Source organism: Perognathus longimembris, chromosome 1 (assembly GCF_023159225.1).
Source record: "Perognathus longimembris pacificus isolate PPM17 chromosome 1, ASM2315922v1, whole genome shotgun sequence".
Taxonomy (NCBI): Eukaryota; Metazoa; Chordata; class Mammalia; order Rodentia; family Heteromyidae; genus Perognathus; species Perognathus longimembris.
Genome location: NC_063161.1, coordinates 143,907,949 through 143,930,353, shown reverse-complemented (window position 1 = coordinate 143,930,353; position 22,405 = coordinate 143,907,949). Strand labels below are relative to the sequence as shown.

General features: G+C 40.8%; 1 long non-coding RNA gene across 1 annotated transcript in view; it reads left to right on the top strand.

Annotated features, from left to right (window-relative positions):
• LOC125346625 overlaps positions 1-22,405 on the top strand; it is a 115,339-nt gene that overhangs the window by 72,772 nt on the left and 20,162 nt on the right. The window contains exon 3 of the long non-coding RNA XR_007209983.1: positions 346-383. This is a non-coding gene — a long non-coding RNA (uncharacterized LOC125346625). The remainder of the gene's footprint in view (positions 1-345; positions 384-22,405) is intronic.

The following is a 22,405-nucleotide window of genomic DNA, read 5'->3' as shown; positions in this document are numbered from 1 at the left end:
AAATCAGGAAAGCAACTCCTTTGCAATAGCCGAAGAATGTTTTAGGATAGCTGAGAGGTAACTAAATAAATCTAAAAGGGATGAATTGCCAAGTTTCAAAGGGCAGAAGCAACCCTGGCTTAATGACAGGGAATGAATGATTATTTCTTGGAAGGGGAGGAGAGAACGTAGAAACTTGAAGTTTGAAACTGGACTCAAGAAGCATATAAAGACCAAAGAGCTTTGAAGTTTAACCACTGTCACGAAAGGACTCAGCACTTGTGGGAGAGACAATTTAATTTACTACCAAGATGAAGCTGCTGTTCTTGTGTCTAGGGCTGACCCTGGTCTATGCCTACCCTGAAGGAGAAATGGATGTTGTGGAGAACTTTGATCCATCAAAGGTAGAGTCATGCAGTAGCTCAACCTCTGACTTTGCTGGGGGAAAGGGAAGCCTTGGGGAAATATGAACCCAGGTCAGTCCTCTGATGGCTCAGAAATTCTTTAACATTCAACAAAAGGGTTGGTTCTAAACCTTCGACTAAAACCAGTTGTGCCATACTGAATTGTGACAATGCCTGGGTCAACAACTGTTGCTTGAGGGACAGTACAAAGGGGCTAGGTGCTGTGGCAATTGATCCCGGGTATAATGCCAACTGCAAATCCTAAGTCCTGGACCATGAGCCGATGTCAAGGAGAAAAGTGTCCATGTGATGTTGCTTCTCTCTCTCAGTTGTCATATTTATTGCAGATTACAGGGACATGGTTTAACAATCTCTTGGCCACTGACCAAAAGGAAAAGATAGATGTAAATAGTGATATGATTATTTTTGAAAAATACATTGATGTCTTGAAGAACTCTTCCCTGTTGAGTCATATCCATACCAAGTAAGTGTGGCCTCTTTTTGTTGGTAAAGGGAAAATAGACAAATAGCTTTTGGCCTTGACCTCTTCAGACACAAATACAGTCACACACATGTACCTACAATTACATGGACACACATGGATACAGGCAGTGAGGTGGTAGAGTGGTAGTCTTGAGCAAAAAGAAGCCAGAGACAGTGCTCAGGCCCTAAGTCCATGCCCAAGGACTGGCAAAAAAAAAGTATAAATTGAAGCTGAGGTTCAAGTAGTAGCTAATCTTGAGTAAGCATGCTCCCTGTTTGTGCTCAGGCCCCGAGTCAAGATTGAGGACTAACATAAGAGAAAGTGGGGCAGGGGGAGGGAAAGAGCAAGACAGCGAGACAAAGACAGACATAAACACAACCAGTGTAAATAAAATCTGTTTGCAAATTGTAAAATGTGTTCAAAATGGAAGTGGAATTGGAAATTCTTGTTATAGATGAAGTAGAGGCCAGGAAGGCAGCTTCAGCCATGTCTCTGAGCATCAACTCATTCTGTTTCACAGAATAAATGGGCAGTGTACTGAAGCCTTTTTGATTTGTAATAAAACAGAAGAGAATGGTGTATATACTATTAATTGTAAGTAAACAGAAATCTTTCTAAGTTTTATTGTGACTTGCAAGGGATTTATTAAGCTGTAATCTCTTTAGGACCTTGATCAATTGTTATCATTTATTTTCCTAATACATGGAGCCCATTCTAGTTTTTGTTTTGTTTTGTTTGTTTTTGTTTTTGTTTTTTATTTTGGCCAGTCCTGAGGCTTGGACTCAGGGCCTGAGCACTGTCCCTGGCTTCTTTTTGCTCAAGGCTAGCACTCTGCCACTTGAGCCACAGCGCCATTTCTGGCCATTTTCTGTATATGTGGCGCTGGGGAATTGAACCCAGATCCTCATGTATACAAGAAGCACTCTTGCCACTAGGCCATATCCCCAGCCCCATGGAGCCCATTCTATTTGCCACATTCTGAATTTAGGGAGGATGTGGGCAACACCCAATGCCTGGCACTTAACCCCATCACTTGTGATGACCATTGTCACAGCGTGCTACGCAGTTCGTATCCCCAGGTATATGATGCCAGAGTCCTGTTGGGGAGATATACTCTGCTCACTTCATGAATTTCTTTATGAAGCCCAAAGAAACATAAAGAAAAGGCATTAGATGTTTTCATCCTTTTTCTTTTAGCATATGCATTTGCTTTGGTGTGTGGTTAGTAAATATTTTCCATTACTCTTATGTGTTTAAGAAATTCTGAGCGCTGTTCTGCTTTCTCTACAGATGATGGATACTATGTATTTAAGGTAACTGATGTGAAATATGATGAATACCTTACAGTTTTTGCCAAGAATGAGAAGAATTTCCTATTGGCTGAACTCTATGGTAAAGTATTTGCATGATGATACTTACCTACGGGTGGAAGGGCAGGAAACAAAGGAATCTTACATATAAAATGGTCTTCCCAAGGATCTCTGGGCCATCTCTCCCACACTGAAGACCGATTTAACTGTGGTCCTCCCCCAGGTTCAGTGATGGGATGATGATAAAATCTCCCAGCATGTCAGGAAGATACCCTACTGATGTCAAATTCTTCATGAGTACCAAGCTGTCGCCACCCTCCCAAATCCCTGCTCCTTCATTCCTCTCTATAACCAATTCCCAAGGCACTCTGGTTACTGTCATTGTGTTTCCAGGTCGACAGCGGGATGTGAGAACAGAAATTAGGGAAAAGTTTGTGGACTTTTGTGCAAAACTTGGAATTCCTGAGGGAAGTATAGTGGACCTGACAAAAGTTGGTAAGTTTAGCAATCTAGCTTTTCTCTTCCTGAATTTTATGTCACAAAAACGTAAAATTCAAGGGAATGTGTAAGCTGGAGAGACATAGTTTCACTCAAAGAAATATAAAGAAGGTGGTTTGTTAATGTATTCTTTCTCTGCCACAGAAAATCCTTGTCTTCAGGCCTGAAGCGATGAAGAGGAGGCCTAAGTTTTCAGGTTGGTGATTATTGGGGTGAGGGTAGATTGCGACCAGGGTCTTGCATAAGAGGTTTTTGCCAAAAATTCCAATAAAAATAATTTGGTCAGTAGGTTTGTGTGGAAAGCTTAGCCTTAGGCAATATGTATTCAGGACCTGTGCTACCAGGAGCTTGGGAGCAAATGGCTTCAGTCACTAAGAAATAAAGGGAAAAATGCTGTTTATCTCACAGTTTGCTCTGAATAAAAGACAGATGAAAAGAGGATGCATACTGATAATATGTTAAGAATCACTAAGACATAAAATCTGGAATGGGATAAACAGTAGGAATGAATGTGACACTCAAATATATTTAATCTGTGTTTGTGGTCCATCTGCTAGCTGAAGAGGCCATCTCCCCATGCAATTATGAGGGCAACGTTTGCCTTCAAACTCTGCATGCCCTTGACTTCTCATCAAGGAACATCTGACCCCATCTGATCATCCTCCAGTATGGAAAACAGATTCTGACTTACTGTGAGACTTTATTCAGTAAAATATGTGAAATTTTCAGCAACTTGTATGAAATAAGTATTGAATAAAATTATCAATGGACATTGCCTTTGTCATTAATATATGAGAAGGTCTTCAAACATTCTTCTTATGCTAAAGATGGCAGAAACAAGTCTTTGATCCTTCGTTAATTGTTTTTTTTTTTTTTCATGGAACCAATTGTGGGAAGCTTAAGACCACATGAGCAATAGGAATGGGTCATTTACTCAATACCCTGTGTTCCCCTATCCTGGTAAGCCACACAAGTCAGAATGCCAGGGAGTTAGAATTCTTCACCAATTGCCACTGTAATGTAATTTCTGTTTGTCTTCAAGTCAATTTAATGGATGCATAGTAAATTTCTATGCTTTCCTCTGCTTGTTTAGTCCTGAGTGAACACTTCTTTGCTTAGGTTCCAGCCTCATCACTTCCTCATCTCCAGGGATCTTCTGAAAAGTTCTGTGACTTGAATTCACTCCCGCCTCTACAAATTTCACTCTTAAAGATCTTCCTTAATCACCTAGGCTGACTTAATCCATCAGGAACCAAGGTTTTCTCCACATTTCTCTTTGCCATTTCTTGGGCAGAGTAAGTTCTCTAACTGTTCAATATTTCATTAGCCTGAAGTCTCTTCTCTTTCTGGGAGAATGTGGAGCTGAGAGTGAATGAATGAGAGGTAGTCCCAGGTCTCTGTACCCATAATCCTCCTCCAGTGTCTTAGAATCCATATCGAGTTTCAAGATTGTCCTGCATTAATCCTCTGCTATCCTGTCTCCATAAATACCATTTGCCATTTGATTTGCCTGTTCTTATGATCCAAAGAGTGAGAAAGCATGTAAGACTTATTTCATAACCTCTCTACCCTTAACCCCTTTTTGTGTGTGAGTTGGTTGTGGGGCTTGAGCTCAGAGTCTGGGCACTGCCCCTGAGCCTTTATTCTCAAGAGTAATGTTCTATCACTTTGAGCCACAGCTCCACTTCAGGTATTTTTTTTTTTTTTGGCTAATTGGAGATAAGGGAGCTCTTCTGCCTATCTTTGAACCATGATCCTCTGTTCTCAGCCTCTGGAATAATTAGAGTTACAGGTGTCAGTCATCAGTTCCTGGATTCCATTCTCTCAATGTAGCATTGACAGATAGTGTTGAAGTTGACACCAGCATGACAAAGTATGACATGCCTCCTGCAAAGAAAGCAAGAATGCAAGAAAGGAAGGCTCAATCATTGTAGGAATAAGAGATAATTCAGAAGATTATCTAGGAATTTGAATCTTGTATATTTTGTTTTTCCCCTCAACCTCCCCCCACCCCAATTTCAGAAATCTAAATCATGTTCAGGCAGCTTATTACTCCTTGGTAATGGATTTGGGCTGTCGTTCCAAAATATGGCAGAAGGCTATCCAGAAAGCCAGCCAGTTATTCTAGGTCCTACACTTGATTTGTTTTGTTTGGTTTTACTTTGTTTTTGAGCTGGGGTCATATGTTGTACTAGCTGACCTCAACTCTAAGGTTCAATCTTCCTACTTAAGGTTTCTAAGCAGCTGGGACTATATTCATACATCACCATGCCACAATTCTCATTTTTCAATGTTGATCTCTAAGAGTCATAAATGACGGTGCCCTGAAGTATACAACCCAGCTTAAATAAGAATGTTTAGAAAACATAACCATGACAATTCATTTGTTGATGTAGAAATGGCTGGGGAGTGGAATGTATCAGGAAATTTTAGTTCAGAGAAAGGCATAGAAACTTTTTTTGGCTTTCTCCAGACCAAGATGGCAACATGAGCTCATTTTGAAACCAACTTACTCTGTTGCATTCTAAATATTCTGTATCAGTGAAGGCAAAGAGGAAATAGCTATACCTTCTATTCTAAATAAAGAAAGGAAATAGCAGATCAAAATAATGAGAGTAAACAGAACAGAGCGACAGTATCTTCTGGGATCTGGGAACAGATCTCTGTCAACCATGCAAGTCTGGGACCCGTGTCACAAAGACAAGGCAGGAGGGCACGCTGAAGATGCACACTTGTGAGGTAGAATGGCTTTGAGGATAGCTCCCGTTCTGTATGTGGGTGTCACAGAGAGAAGCTGACTGTCTATGGCTGCACCATGGCCTCTGTTCCCTACTTGGAAAGCAAAGATGGCCCCTGATTCATTGAGATAAGCTGACTTTCACATTTAGGCTTCTATATTTCTATAAACTGACCTGATGTGTATGGCTCAGCTACATTTTTCTGCTGTACATTATCTCCTAAAAGAATCAACACATGTAAGGTCACTCTGAGATGATGAAAACAAAAGCATTTTCATTTTGTAGACATTTCAATTCATTGCAAAATGCAATGACAGCTATTTCTTGGCCAATTACAGATTTATCTTTGTCTCTATACCCTATTAGAGATTTATTGTACTAGCTAATTATTCATTTTCCTTTGCTATCTGATGACACTCTCTGACAACACCTAGAACTTCCTTGGGATTTCCTGAAATCTTATAGCAGGTTCTTGCTATTACTGTTTCTGAGATGTCCATCCAGGCCTGGTAAGTGTTCTTTCCAGCTGCTATAGTAAACCCAGTGCCTTGACTACAGGTTGTGTCCTTGCTGGCATTTGGTGGATGTATTAATATCATTTAGGGTGAGGCACAGGATTGGCCCATGGATGGAGGGAAGTGCTAGCCGAAATCGTAAAGGAAATACTTTTTTTTTCTGCCAGAGTTTGTGCTTGAACTGTGTCCTTAAGTTTCTTTTGCTCAAGCTGAGTGCTGTACCACTTGAGCTATAGTTTCACTTCTGGCCTTTTTGAGCATTTTATTGGAGTATCATGGAATTTCCTGCCTGGGCTGGCTTTGAACCATGATCCTCAGATCTCAACCTCCTGGGTACCTAGGATTATAGGCATGAGCCACCAGTGCCCGGCTTAAGACTTGGTTCTGATGCTGTGTTCCAATAATGCCAGAACAATGACTGCCTTCAAAGATATTTAGCCTGAGCAAATGGAAGGTTGAAACTTCCACTTCATCCAGTCTGTTAGAAGAGCAGATTTAGTGCGGAGTGATAAATATATCAGTTTTGAATTTGTTTAGTTACGAAGTTATAAAAGGAGACCCAGAGTGGAGTGCTATTTGAACATAAAGAAGCATGAAATGCTGTCATTTTCAGTAAAATGGCTGGAACTGGAGATAGTCATGTTAAGTGAAGAAGTCAAGCTGAGAAAGATACATATTATATATCTAATATATGAAATCTATAGCTAAAATAGTAGTAATATGACCCATTTTAAAATGGGAAACTCTTGGAGAAGACCTTGAGTGGGAGGAGGGGGCAATTGCTTGAAGTACAACGTCTGTACTGTATGAAGCCAACTAGAAGCTCTAAAGAAAGAAAGAAAGTAGGAGAGGCTAGGGTCTGAGAGAAAGGGCAAATTTGATCCAACTACATTATATGTATTCATGCATATAATGTACAGTTCATATACAATGTACATTATGTATATAATGTACAATTATTATAGACCAAAAATTGAGAGATACTAAAACACAGGTATGCAGAGACAGAGAGATACATGGAAACAGAGAGAGAAAGAGAGACTCAACTGTAAGTCAATATGACTAAAAGAGATGGCTTATTGTAATTATCTGGAATCTAGTTCTTTCCATGCACTATAGCTAACTTGTAAAAGGCAAATTTTAAAAAGACCATCAGGAACTGGGAGAGAGTGAGGGAACAGGTGATGTTGTCAAAAGTGACCCCTCTGTACATAACCTTTAGGATAACAATTTCAACAATTTTTTTAAGGACCAATGGAGGAAGAAGGGTTGTCTGTTCCCTTATAGTCTGGTCTCTGGCTCTGGAACATTCTTCATTATTGACCCGACTACTACCCACTTCCTGACTGCACAGGTCTAGACAGTTTTGTTTAGAATTAAAGAATCATAGATTTTGGTATATGACAGGGCTGATTTTTTTTTTGGTAACATAATTACTTCATAATTACTACATAATTACTAGGTTTCTGGTATATTTGCCTCAAGACTTCTCTTCATGTATACATAAACACGTTTCCAAAATGTTACCTACACAGATTTAAGCCTGGAAACAAAGGTAATTTCTAGATTGCTTTATATGATCATTATAATATCAATAAAATTTTTTAAATAAAAAGAAATAGGAATGAAATTCACAGTTTGGGGGTGTGCCCTATGTAGCAGAGTAGCCCCCTGTTTCTTTCCCACGTCCCTCCCCTTGCCTCCCTTACTATTTAACTTTCTGATATATAATCTTTTTTAAATTTATTTGTTTATTAATTGAACACAAATTTTTTGACAAGGTGTTGTGCAAAAAGGGTACAGTTACATAGTAGGGCAGTGTGTACATTTCTTGTGATATCTTATGTCCTGTGTTTCTATCTCTTCTCTAGGTCAGGTAGACATATATACAATATATAATGTATCAAGAACATATACAGTAGCCATGTGGCCATACCCAAGAAAGTTCGCCTAGGGCTTTAAATGTAATGTCGATATTAGACCATATGTCGACAGTAGTCTTATATGAACGTACATACCTAGCTTTTGAGCTATTGTATTCCCTTGAGAGGTCAATTTTTGATCTTTATATGTTGAGTAATTGTTTGGTTTTAGTTACATACTGTTGGGTCGCTGCCCCAATCCTGTGGGGAATACTATTTGACAAGCAGTGTTTGTTTCACAGACTTGGTCTCTACTGTCTCTCCGTCTCCCTTTGTTAACAGTCATATGTCAGGGAGATCATGCCCCTTTGTTTTCTGTGTTCTAGGCTTGTCTTGCTCAACATTATTTGTTTGAGTTCTGACCATTTCCCTGCGAATAACAATATTTCACCATTCCTAATCGCTATGTAGTATTCCATTGTGTATAAGTACCATATTTTTTGGATCCATTCATCTGTGGAGGGGCATCTGGGTTGTTTCCATATTTTGGCTATTATGAATTGTGCCGCGATAAACATGGAAATACAAATGTCTTTTTTATATCTTGGGGTTTGCTGTTTAGGATAGATGTCTAGGAGTGGTATGGCTGGGTCATAGGGTAGATCTATATTGAGCTTTTTGAGAGACCTCCATACTGTTCTCCAAAATGGTTGTACTAATTTGCACTCCCACCAACAATGGAGAAGGGTTCCTCTTTCCCCGCACCCCCTCCAGCATTTGTTCTTGCCTGAGTTCAGAGTATAGGCCATTCTAACTGGAGTGAGGTGGTATCTCAGGGTTGTTTTTATTTGCATTTCCTTTACTACCAGGGATGTTGAGCATTTCCTCATGTGTTTCTTTGCCATTTTTGTATCTTCTCTTGTGAAGTCTCTCTTTAGCTCCTTTTCCCATTTCCTAATAGGCTTATTGGGCTTGAAGGGGCTTAGTTTTTTGAGTTCTCTGTAGATGACTGATATCAGGCCTTTGTCTGTTGCTGTGCTGGTAAAGATCCTTTCCCATATTGTTGGCTGTCTTTCTATTTTGGTGGCTATGTCCTTAGCTGTGCAGGAACTTTTGAATTTGTAGTAGTCCCATTTGTCGAGTCTTTCCCCTATTTGTTGTGCCCCTGGGACTCTATTCAGGAAGTTCCTTCCTGTGCCTATAAGTTCTAGCGTCTTTCCTACTCTGTCCTTCAGTAGTTTCAAGGATTCAGGTCTGATATTGAGGTCCTTGATCCATTTTGAGTTGATCTTGGTTCATGGTGATAGGCTTGGGTCTACTTTGAGTTTTCTGCATATGGCTGCCCAGTTCTCCCAGCACCAATAGTTCAAGAGGCTATGTTTATTCCATTGTATGTCTTTAGCTGCTTTGTCGAATATCAGTTGGCTGTAAGAGTGCGGTTTTATTACTGGGCCTTCAATTCTAATCCATTGGTATTCCGATCTGTTTTTATACCAATACCATGCTGTTTTTGTTATGATGGCCTTGTAGTAGAGCTTGAAGTCTGGTATTGTGATACCTCCTGCACTGCTTTTTTTGCCTAGATTTGCTTTGGCTATTCTAGGTTTTTTGCTGTTCCATATGAATTTATGGATTGCTTTCTCTATTTCAGTGAAGAATGTGGCTGGGAACTTGATGGGGATTGCATTGAATTTGTATAACAATTTGGGCAATATGGCCATTTTCACTATATTGACTCTGCCTACCCATGAGCATGGGAGGTCTTTCCATCTCCTTGTGTCTTCTTTGATTTCCCTTATTAGATTTTTATAGTTCTCGTTAAATAGGTCCATCACGTCCTTGGTTAAGTTGATCCCTAGGTACTTTATTCTTTTTTTGGCTACTGTAAATGGAATTGTTTCCATAATTTCCTTTTCTGTTTGTATATTGCTGGTGTATAGAAAAGCTGCTGACTTTTGTGGATTGATTTTGTATCCTGCTACTTTGCCAAATTGGTTTATTAGGTGTAGGAGTTTGGGTACTGAGTTTTTTGGGTCCTTCAGATATAAGATCATGTCGTCTGCGAATAGGGATAACTTGATTTCTTCCTTGCCGATGTGGATCCCTTTGATGTCCTCCTCTTGCCTTATTGCTATGGCTAGGGATTCCAGCACTATGTTGAAAAGAAGTGGGGAGAGTGGGCATCCTTGTCTTGTTCCTGAGTTTAGGGGGAATGATTTAAGTTTCTCTCCATTTCATATGATATTAGCAGTTGGTCTTTTGTATATGGCTTTTATTGTTTTAAAGAATGTTCCATCTATTCCTGTTCTCTCCAAAGCTTTTATTAGGTATGGATGTTGTATTTTGTCAAAGGCTTTTTGGGTATCGACTGAGATAACAATGTAATTCTTAATTTTAGATCTGTTTATGTAGTGAATTACATTGATTGATTTACGGTTGTTGAACCATCCTTGTGACCGTGGGATGAAGCCTACTTGGTCATGATGTATGATTTTCTTGATCAGTTTCTGGATCCTGTTAGCTAATATTTTATTGAGGAGCTTTACGTCTGTGTTCATTAGTGATATTGGTCTCTAGTTCTCTTTTTTTGTTGGGTCTTTGCCTGGTTTGGGAATAAGTATTATATTGGCTACGTAGAATGAGTTTGGGATTTCTCCCTCTGTTTCTATTTCGCGGAAGAGTTTGAGGAGTCTTGGTATTAGCTCATCACTAAAGGTTTTGTAGAATTCATTGGTGAATCCATCTGGGCCTGGGGTTTTCTTTGTTGGGAGGTTCTTGATTACCTCCTGTATCTCACTGTAAGTTATTGGTTTATTTAGTTGCTTTATTTCTTCTTGGTTTAGTTTCGGCAGTTTGTACTTCTCTAAGAATTGATCCATTTCTGTAAAATTATTGTTTTTTGCTGAGTAGAGGTTTTGGAAATAGCTCCTTATGATTGTATGAATATCGTGTGTACTTGTAATTTTTCCGGTGGAGTCCCTGATTTTACGTATATGAGTCTCTTCTCTTCTTTTTTTTGTAAGTCTTGAAAGGAGTCTGTCAATTTTGTTTATTTTCTCAAAGAACCACCTTTTAGTCTTATTTATTGGTTGAATGGTCTTTCTATCTTCAATCAGATTTATCTCTTCTTTAATCTTTGTGATCTCTCCCCTCCTAGTCGTTTTAGATTCTGTCATTTCTTGTTTCCCCAGTTGTTTTAGTTTCATCGTGAGGTTATTCACCTGCTCTGCTTCCATTCTTTTAATGTGAGTGCTGAGGGCAATGATCTTGCCCCTCAGTACTGCCTTAGCTGTGTCCCAAAGGTTTCTTTGTGATGTGTTTTCATTGTCATTGTGGCTTATGAATGGGTTGATTTCATCTTTAATTTGGTCTGTGGCCCAAGTGTTGGATAGCAGTGTGGGGTTTAGCCTCCAAGAGTGTGTATAGCCTCTGTGGTATCCTTTGTTGTTGAGGGTTACCTTTAATCCACTGTGGTCAGATATAATACATGGGATGATGTCAATACTTTTGTATTTGCTGAGGTTCTTTGTGTGGGCTATGACATGGTCTGTTTTGGAATATGTCCATGGGCTGCTGAAAAGAAGGTGTATTGGGTCTCTGTAGGGTGGAAGATTCTATATAGGTCTGTCAGCAATTCTTTTTTTTTTTTTTTTTGGCCAGTCCTGGGCCTTGGACTCAGGGCCTGAGCACTGTCCCTGGCTTCTTCTTGCTCAAGGCTAGCACTCTGCCACTTGAGCCACAGCGCAACTTCTGGCCATTTTCTGTATATGTGGTGCTGGGGAATCGAACCCAGGGCCTCATGTATACGAGGCAAGCATTAGTGGCCAGCCACTAGGCCATATCCCCAGCCCAGATGTCAACTTTTTGTTTGTGAGTCCATTCTGCCAATCTGCTCCTCTTTATCGGAGAGTTTAAACCATTTATATTTAAAGAGATCAAGGATAAGGGTGTTTTTTTCTCCTTCCATTTTCTTGTTGGGCTGTTTTTTCCTCCTTTTTTTTTTCCTTGTCTTTAGTGGGCTGTTATTTCTGTTGGACTTTGGCTATTGTAGTTTCTTTCTGATTCTGTCTGTGTGTCTTGTATGATCTCTTTTGGGTGGGGCTCCTCCTTAGAATTCGCTGTAGGGCTGGTTTTTTATTCACATACTCCTTTAGCTCCTCTTTGGTGGGGAAATATCTGGTTTTTCTTTCGAATGTGAAATCCAATTTTGCTGGATATTTGATCCGAGGTTGCATATTGTTAGCCTGAAGTACTTGGATGGTGTTCTTCCACTCACTTCATGCTTGGTAAGTTTGTGTGGATAAGTCAGCTGTTATTCGAATCCTCTTCCCATTGTAGAAAAATTTTTTCTTCACTTTGGCTGAATTCAGAATTTTCTCTTTAATCTTGAGGTCTGAAGTCTTGAATATTATGTGCCTCGGGGTGGCTTTTCTGGGGTCTGGCCTGCCAGGTGTCCTATAGGCTTCGGTTACCTGGATGGGGTCCCCTGTGAGATTGGGGAAGTTTTCTGCAATAACTTTATTGAGAATATGTTTAAGTCCTCTGCTCTGGTATTCGGCTCCTTCTTCTATTCCAATTATGCGCATATTATATCTCTTGTCTTTGTCCATTAGTTCCTGGATTAGTCTGCCCTGAAGCTTCACCGTTTCTTGGAGTGTGGTCATTTTCTGGTTGTTGTCGGCTGCTTCATCATCCAGGTGAGAGATTCTGGATTCCATATGGTCCACTCTTTGTGTTATGATTTCAATTGCAGAATTTATGGATGTCAGAGAGCTATTTATGGTTGCCAGATCAGCTCTGATCGTGGAAATTTCTTCCTTTAAAGAGATGTATTTTAAATCTATTTTTTCATGCATTTCACTTCTCAGGATGTTAAGGTCTTTTTTAACGGAGGTTTGCGTTGTATCCATTTTTGCTTCCATTTCTTTCTTGGCTTCCTGGATGTCCTTCAAGATTTCCACTCTAAACTCCTGGAATTGTTTTCTGATTTCGTTTCTGACTCTTTCCATCATCTCTGTTAACATGGCCTCATTTGCTTTTTTATTCTCCATCTCCTCTTCAGTCGTGCTGCTTTTTGGAGCTGGCAAGTTGGCTTGCTCTTTGATGAACTGTGTTATGTTTCTTTGTGATTTGCACATCTGGAGATCTGTGGATAGCTTCTCAGGTTTGGTTTGTAGCTCTGCCCTCCCTCCTGTGTAGGTGAGTCTACCAGAGCAGGTGCTGCCGCTGTGGCCCCACCCACCAGTGCGGGGCACTCCTACCAGAGCGGGCGCTGTCGCCGGGGGCTCTGCCCACCTGTGCGCTGTGTGCCCTCTACAACAGGCCCTGGCGCTGTGCCCTGTCCACTTTAGCGGAGTACGCATCCCAGAGCGAGCCCCCAGGTTGTTGGGTTGTGTTTGCACCCTCCCGCAAGTCCATTGGGGGGGCAGTATGTGTGTGATCCAGTGGGATTGACTGTCCGGGCGTGGGTTAGCACGCTCAGACCTCGCCTCCCCTGCAAGGGGGGGACGTGATCAGGCCCAGGTGTCCCTGCTGTGCTGGTATTGCCAACCAGAGCCTGTGATTTTAGTTGTAAGAGTACATGAGGTCCAGGTGCCTCAGGTGGGGCTTGTACTGCTGGATGTCCCCCGGCCCCTGTTGGGAAGGGGGCAGGGCCAATTCGGCCAGATCTGGAACCTGTGTGGCCTTGGGGCTGCTCCGCCCTTCCCCTGCTAAACTGACTTCCCAGCACCTGATGGGAGCTTCCCACCTGATTTGTGGGTTCTTTGTTCCCTCAGGGTGGGGAGGGTGAGGGAGAGAGATCTAGCTTCTTTGTAGGGCTTGGGTCTCTGATAGCTGGTCTCCCGTTGGGTGAGGGGGGTAATAGGGAACTCACTGATCCTGGATTGTGTGTGTGTCCCGCTCAGCGTTGGTCCTTCAGGGGGTGGCAAAGTATCGTGGTGGCGTCCCCAGTTCCCTCCTTCTGCAGCGCTGGGTTCCCCAGCCGCCGTCCGTACGAACCCGGTGTGGACCCGAACTTCTCGTCAGAGCCATTGTATGTCTTGGTCCGCAGCCTCCCTAGTGACTGTGGGGTCTCCCGCTGTCAGGATTCTGCGCTCCCGGCAGCCTGTCTTCCAATCGCCAGGTTCCCCTTTCCCAGCCTGGCCCTGTTTGGGCCAGGGTCGGCTGGTGGGGGGAGGGTGCCCCGGAGATTCTCCGGCTCCGTGTTGGTTTTTGGCTCTTCTTTTTTACTCCTTTGTGTTTTCCTGCGTATCTCCACTGCTTCTGGCTGCTGGTTTTGCTGGGTTCTTGATGGGGTGTTGGGTGTTGGAGTTCCCAGCTTGCTATTCAGTTGGAGCGAGTCAGGGTGCCAACCAACTCGGTCGGCGCCATCTTTCTCTCCCCCTGAGATAGAATCTTGATCTTAGATTATGCAGGCCTGGAACTCATAATGTAACCCATGCTGGCCTCGACTCTTGATTTTTGTGTCTCAGCATTGTGAGTCCAAGGATTATAGACATGTACCATCATGCCAGCACTGTTATTCTCTTAATTCAGGCTTTTCCCTCCCATTTTCTAGAAAGTGGCATTTCTTTCTTTCCTTCTTGTGAGAAAAAAGAGCCAGGTGTAGGTGGCTGATGCCTGTAATCCTAGCTACCTAGGCGGCTAGGATCTGAAGATCAAGGTTCGAAGCGGGCCAGGGCAGAAAAGTCCCCTGAGATTCTTATGTCCAAATAATTACTTAAAAACTTAAAGTGGCAGTGTCGCTCAAAATGACCTTTAGTTAAAGAGCTAAGGATGGTGCCCAGGGTCTGATTTCATGTGCTCTGACTGACAAGAAAAGGAATAATTAAAACACAAATATAATTTTGCAGATCGATCAAGGCTAAATAATGAGAATATGTTAAAATATCCATTTGAGGAAAGCATATGGAAGATCTCATGATTCTCAAGTCATTTTGAAGAATAAGTACCTTCAATAAAGAAATTGTTAAGTACTGTTGGCTGACTCCTATAATTTTAGCTACTCAGGAGCCTGAGCTATGAGGATGTGGTTCAAGCTAGCCCAGGAAGGAAAGTCTGTGAGATTCTTATATCCAAATAACCACCCAGAAAAGTGACAAGTAGTGCTGTGGCTCTAGTGGTAGAGTACTAACCTTGAGCAAAAAAGTTCAGGGATAGTGCCAAGGCTCTGAATTCAAGCCCTAAGACCAGCACTAAACAAACAAACACACACAGAATTGATTCCACATTTGGTACTGTATTATCCATCTAATGAATATTTAAATTAAGATCCAAAATGATCATTGTTTGTGAGTAATTTTATTAATGTCTCAGAAGAAGATTTAAGAATATTTAAAGAAATAAAAAGAATCCAATAATAATGTCTTGCATTTAATTTTTTAAATTATCTGGTGCACAGTCAGGCAAGCTAGCTGATGCCTATAACTCTAGGTATTTGGAGTCAAAGATGAGGGAATCACAATTCAAGGCCTGGCTGGCTTGAGAGTTTATGACACTTTACCTCAACCATGGTTACGTGTGATGGCACCCAGCAACCAATAGGAGAAATACAATCGCTGGGTTCAGTGGCATGTGCCTGTCATCTCCAACTCCTGTGGAAGCACAAGCCACATGCATACACAGGGGATGGGGGTTACTCAGCTCTTTAATATGCTTCAGTCAATTTTCTATGCCCCACAATAGATAAATGGATCCAAAAAATGTAGTTCCTATACACAATGGAATTTCACAAAGCCATTAGAAAGAATAAAATACTGTCATTTGCAGGGAAACAGCTGGAACTAGAAGAAATCATGTTAATTGTGGTAAGGCAAGCTCAAAGAGAGAAACAATGCATGTTTTCTTTGCTATGTGTAAATTAGATTAAAAATGCACTGAGATACGGCAAATCAAGACAGGATTCCAGATGCTCACACATAGTGAGACCAAAAGAGGATACACTTAGGAGAGAAACACAAAGGCACAAAGCTCAAGTGCCTCTTCATATTTATGTAAAATAACATACATATCGAACCGCTGTCTTTACCTTATGTATGGCATTTTGACAAGAATATCTTTGGGAGAGTTGGGGGAAGGTCACAGAAATCAAGGAAAAAGGAGGAAATGAGAATGGCCAAGAGACATATGAAAAAATGCTCTACATCACTGGCCATAAAAGAAATGCAAATCAAAACAACATTGAGATTCCATCTCACCCCAGTAAGAATGTCATATATCAAGAAAACTAGCAATAACAATTGTTGGAGGGGATGTGGCCAAAAGGGAACCCTACTTCATTGTTGGTGGGAATGTAAACTGGTTCAGCCACTCTGGCAAGCAGTATGGAGATTCCTCAGAAGGCTAAATATAGAACTCCCCTATGACCCAGCAGCGCCACTTTTGGGTATCTATCCAAAAGACCACAAACAAAATCACAGTAATTCCACCAACACAACAATGTTCATCGCAGCACAATTTGTCATAGTCAGAATCTGGAACCAACCCAGATGCCCCTCAGTAGATGAATGGATCAGGAAAATGTGGTACATATACACAATGGAATTTTATGCCTCTATCAGAAAGAATGACATTGTCCCATTTGTAAGGAAATGGAAGGACTTGGAAAAAATTATACTAAGTGAAGTGAGCCAGACCCAAAGAAACATGGACTCTATGGTCTCCCTTATTGGGAATAATTAGTACAGGTTTATGCAAGTCATAGCAGAGCATCACAAGGCCCAATAGCTACACCCTTATGAACACATAAGATGATGCTAAGTGAAATGAACTCCATGTTATGGAGACAATTGTTATACCACAGTTGTAACTACTTTCAACCTCCCATGTGTATCTGTAGCTTCTATTATTGATAATGTTCTTGTATCACCTTACTGTGATTGTAGCTACACTATCTCTGTATCTTATCTGAGTATATTGGAAACCGTGTATACTGGTATTGGAAGTAGGAAATTGAAAGGGAATACCAAATTTGACAGACACAGGGTAAAAAAAGACAAACAACTACAAAAGCAATACTTGCAAAACTGTTTGGTGTAAGTGAACTGAACACCTCCGGGGGGGAGGGAAAGGGGGAGGAAGAGAGGGGTATGAGGAACAAGGTAACAAACAGTACAAGAAATGAATCCAATGCTTAATGTATGAAACTGTAACCTCTCTGTAAAGCAGTTTGATAAAAAAAATTTGAAAAAAAAAGAAGGAAGGAAGGGAGGGAAGGAGAGGAGGGGAGAGGGAGGAAAGAAAGGAAGGAAGGGAGGGTTTAGGTAATACTAAAATGGAATAAACAAATATCGTTTCTTTCTTCTGTCTTCTTTTGAGCTTAGATCCTGTCTTGTCTGCGACGTAGGTAAATTCCTATTTCTGGCCTAAAAATGAAAAGACTAGTTCTGAAATGGACAGAGGGGGCTTCTTTTGTTTATTTGAGTAACTGGAGAACACCATTGACATTTTGCCTCCAGGATCCTGAGACTAAAAAGTGTCTGCAAAGCCAGGGAAGTCTCCAAAGATGGAAGGAGATGGAAGGTTGTGTGTCATCCAACAAGTTTACAACACCTGCATTGAGAACCCCACATGATCCCATGTGGGCCTTTGACAATTTCCACTTTGACAAAAAATTGATGTTTCTGGTGTTTTCTTCAAAGGATGGCAGATAGGCAGCAGTGCTACTGAGACCTGTTTTGCTTATTGAAAAGGACATTTTGTTTCTAACACGTTAATAGTTCCCTAAACAACTAATTACATCCCTAAAGTCTAATCCTCTTTCCTTGCTCTTTCTTGCCTAAAGGCTAGCTCTTGCTTTTGGCTGCTTCCTGCCATCCTGAGCAGATTGTTTTAATCAGCAATTGCTTCAGAGCACTTCCACTAGGAATCAGCTAAAGTTAACTGAGTGGCCGGCACTGGTACAAAGAACCACAGGGTCATTAAAGACCATAGCACATTCAGCAGAAATAAACAAATGTTCTACTACCCAGAACAGCAATGACAGTAGCCACATCATTCCAAGAAAAAGCTTGAGGTCAACTAGCCTTATTCTGAGTCTGCTGCAAACAACCTGTCTTCTCTTCACTTGTGCTTGAAGTGATGTATTTGCCACAAAAGCCACATGACATCTAGTAGGAAGTGTTCATCCATTCAAATAAATGCATTGCCACTGGCAAGTATAATAGAACACAGTAATACAAGGATATCTAACAGAAGACCCCAACTAGGGAAACCTGTCAGCCCTCTGAGGGCAGGCACAATGCCTGTTCGATGCTGCATGCTCAGGATCTGTGGTGTTTTTGTTTGTTTTTGACCAGGCACATGGCTAGCACTGACGAAACATTAGTGGAATAAATAAAAGTGGAAGAGACTGAAAGGAAAAGGCGTATTATGAAACAATCAGGTAATAAGCAAAGGCCTTCCAAGAAGAGGAAAGAGGAGATATGCAGAAGCTAGCAGCAAGCAGGCTATAGTAGCCAAGGGACAAAAGTAAATCTGTGTTGCTGGAGCATGGACAGTTGAGGGATTGCAAACGGGGCTACTTCCATTTGCTAGGGTTGCCCTAACAAAAGCTCTGCAGACTGCCTGGTTGAAACAGTAGAGGTTTAAATTTCACAGCACTGCAAGCCTGAGATCTTTTGAGATCTCTCTACTTGGATTGTGGATGGACACTTTCTCCTGTGTCTTCACATGGCCTTCACACTGGGTGAACCTGATCCAAAAAAGTCTCTAAGATCCCTGCGACTGTGCATGTGTGGATCTGCTCAGTTCATCTGTGGGTGATAGAGGATCCATCACTACATTTCTCATTAGTAGTTCAGGACACCAGTGAAATTCATAGATTGTGACAAAGAGGAAGACTTGTCTAGGGAAGGCAGACACAGCAAGGGGCAGGATTGCCACGTACTTGCCACCTAGAGTTGAACTGTATCAGGGTATGGGCTCTGCAAGTGTGACTTTGAACACAAAATCTCCTACAAGCTAGACAATTGTTGTACTAATTGAATCATGCCTCTAACCCTTTTGTTTGTTTGTTTTGCTAGTTCAGGAACTTGGGTCGAAGGTACTGTCCCTGAGCTTCTCTTGTTCTGGCTAGTGCTCTATCACTGGAACCACAGAGCTCTGCCTTTTTCTAAATAGTTTACTAAAGATGTATTCTACCCTGCTGAGTCCACAGCCTATTCAGCGGCCAGGATACAAACAAGTCCCCATTGGCAGACCAACGAAAACAAGCACAAAGCCAAACGAAGGCAGCCACCTAGAGGCTTCTGAAAGAAAGTGCAGGAGGAAACCCAGAATACATAACTTCATCCCAGATGCATAAATCACAAAGAAATATTAAAAATTTTATGAAAGGTAAAACCAACTCGCCAGCTCCAAAAAAACAAACAAACAACAACAACAAAAAAAAAACCAAAACAGTACGACTGAAGAGGAGATGGAAAATAAAAAAACACTGGACTCTAATATAGCAGAAATGACCTAAAGCCTCAGGAATTAATTCAAAAAAAACAATTCCAGGAATTTAGAATGGAATTCTCAAAGGATCTTCATGAAGTATGAAAGAAATGGAAGCAAGAATAGATACAGTCCCCTCCTCATTTAAAGATGACCTTAACATCCTGAGAAAGGAAATGCATGAAAAAATGGAATCAAAATACAACTCATTAAAAGACGAAATTACCACAATGAGTGTTGATCTGGCATCCATAAAAAGCTCCCTTGCCTCAGTGCAAACAACACTCAAAGCCACATCACAAAGAATTGAACATCTTGAATCTCAAGTCTCTCTTTTGGATGATGATTCAGCTGATAAGGACCAGAAGATTACCGCATTCCAAGAAACTGTCAAACTCTAGGGCAGACTAATGCAGGAGATAGTGGACATGCAGAAGAGATATAATCTGCTTCTAATTGGAATAGATGGAGAGGAGTATCAGAGCAGGAGTATACAACTGAAATTCAATAGAATAATTACAGAGAATTTCCCCAATCTCAAAAGGGAAAACCTCACACAAATAAAAGAAGCGTATAACAATCCCAGCAGATCAGACCCTAGAAGAAACGACCCCATACACATCATAGTCAAGGCCTCAGATATTAACAACAAGGAACACATTCTGAATGCAGTCAAAACAAAGAAAGAACTATACTACAATGGAAAAAATGATCAGAATCATGGCAGACATCTCCACACAGACATACAATGCATGAAGAGCCTGGTAGAACACTATCCAAGTTCTGCAGGCCAACAACTGCCCACTCAGACTTAGATACCCAGCAAAATTAGAATTTACATTCAAGGGAAAATGCAAATCTTTCCATATCAAAGAGAAACTAAAGGAATATGTAAACCAAAATAAGCCAGCCTTACAGAGCATTCTAACAGGAGAAAACCACCCAACAGAAAATGTACCAGACCTCCAAACAAAAACTGAAAAAACTACAATAGCCAGAGCACAATAGAAAAAAAAGCTCAATAAAGACAAGAAAGAAATGAAAGGAAAGAAGCAAAACACAGCCTAATAGGAAAATGGAAGGGGAAAAAAACCACACCCATCCATGAACTCTTTAAATATAAATGGATTGAACTCTCCAATCAAAAGGAAAAGATTGGCAGAGTGGATTTGCAGGCAAAATATAGAAATCTGTTGTCTTCCAGACACCCATCTTACAGCAAAGGACAAAAACAGGCTCTGAATAAAAGGATGGAGCAAGATCTTCCAAGCAAACGCACCTACCAAAATGGCAGGGGTAGCCATCTGATTTCAGACAAGCTAAACTTCACTTTAAAATTAGTTCAAAAAGATAAAGGAGGACACTATATTTTACTACAAGGAAAAATCCAGAAACAAGACATCACCGTGATAAATGTATACTCACCGAACAAAAGAGGCACCAAATATTTCAAACAAATTCTTTCAGAACTACAGTACAACATAGACCCAAATACAATCATAGTGGGGATTTTAAAACTCCTCTCTCTCCAAGAGACAGATCCAACACACAGAGGATTAGCAAGGGAGCTGAAGGCCTAAGGAACACCATATCCCACATGGATCTGACATATCTGTGCAGAGTTTTTGACCCTACAGAGACTCAATACACATTCTTCTCAGTAGCCCATGGAACATACTCCAAAATAGATATCATAGTCCATACAAAGAACCTCAGCAAATATAAGAGTATTGACATTATCCCATGTATTCTATCTGATCACAGTGGAATCAAGGTAGCCCTCAATAAAAAAGGATATCACAGAAACTACACAAATACTGGGAGGATTAAGTCCTCACTCTCATCTAACATTTGGGTGACAGAGCAAATTCGGGACGAAATTAATGAGTTCATAAGCGACAATGACAATGAAAATACATCACAAAGCAAGCTATGGGGTACAGCAAAGGCAAGATTATTGCCCTCAGCACACACATTAAAAGAATGGAATCAGAACAGGTAAATAACCTCATGATGCAGATAAAATGACAGGAGAAACAAGAAAAAATTGAATCTAAAATGAGTAGGAAGAGAGATCTCACAAAGTTTAAAGAAGAGAGAAATCTGATTGAGAATAGAAAGACCATTCAACAAATAAAAGTAAAAGCTGGTTCTTTGAGAAAATAAGTAAAATTGACAGACCCCTTGCAAGAATTACAAAAAAAAAAAAAAAAGAGAGACTCATATCCCTAAGATCAGAGACTCCACCGGAAAAATTACAACAAATACACAGGATATACAAACAATTATAAGGAACTATTTCCACAACCTCTACTCACTAAAGAATGATAATAATACAGAAATGGATCAATTCTTAGAGAAGTATAAACTGCGCAAACTGAATCAAGAAGAAATAAATCAACTAAATAAACCTATAACCTAGAGCGAGATACAGGAAGTGATCATGAGCCTTCCAACAAAGAAAAGCCCAAGCCTGGATGGATTCACCAATGAATTCTATAAAACCTTCAGTGAGGAGCTAATACCAATACTCCTCAAACTCTTTCATGAAATAGAGAGGGAGAAATCCCAAACTCATCCTATGAAGCTAATATCATATTCATCCCCAAACCATGAACCAAGATCAACTCAAAATAGATTAAGGACCTCTACATTAGACCTGAAACCTCGAAACTACTGAAGGACAGAATAGGAGAGACACTAGAACTCATAGACACAGGTAGGAACTTCCTGACTATAGTTCCAGGGATACAACAGATAGGGGAGAGAATTGACAAATGGGACTACTACAAAATAAAAAAGTTTATGCACAGGTAAAGACATAGCCACTAAACTAGAAAGACAGCCAACCATATGGGAAAGTATCTTCACCAGCACAGCAACAGACAAATGCCTAATATCCATCATCTACAGAGAACTCAAAAAACTAACCCCCTCCAAACCCAGTAAAACAATTATTAAATGGGCAAAGGAGCTAAAGAGAGACTCCACCGGAGAAGAGATAAAAATGGCAAAGAAACATATGAGGAAATGTTCAACATCCCTGGCAGTAAAGGAAATGCAAATAAAAACAACCCTGAGATACCACCTCACTCCAGTTAGAATGGCCTATACTCTGAACTCAGGCAACAACAAATAATGGAGGAGATGTGCGGAAAGAGGAACCCTTCTCCACT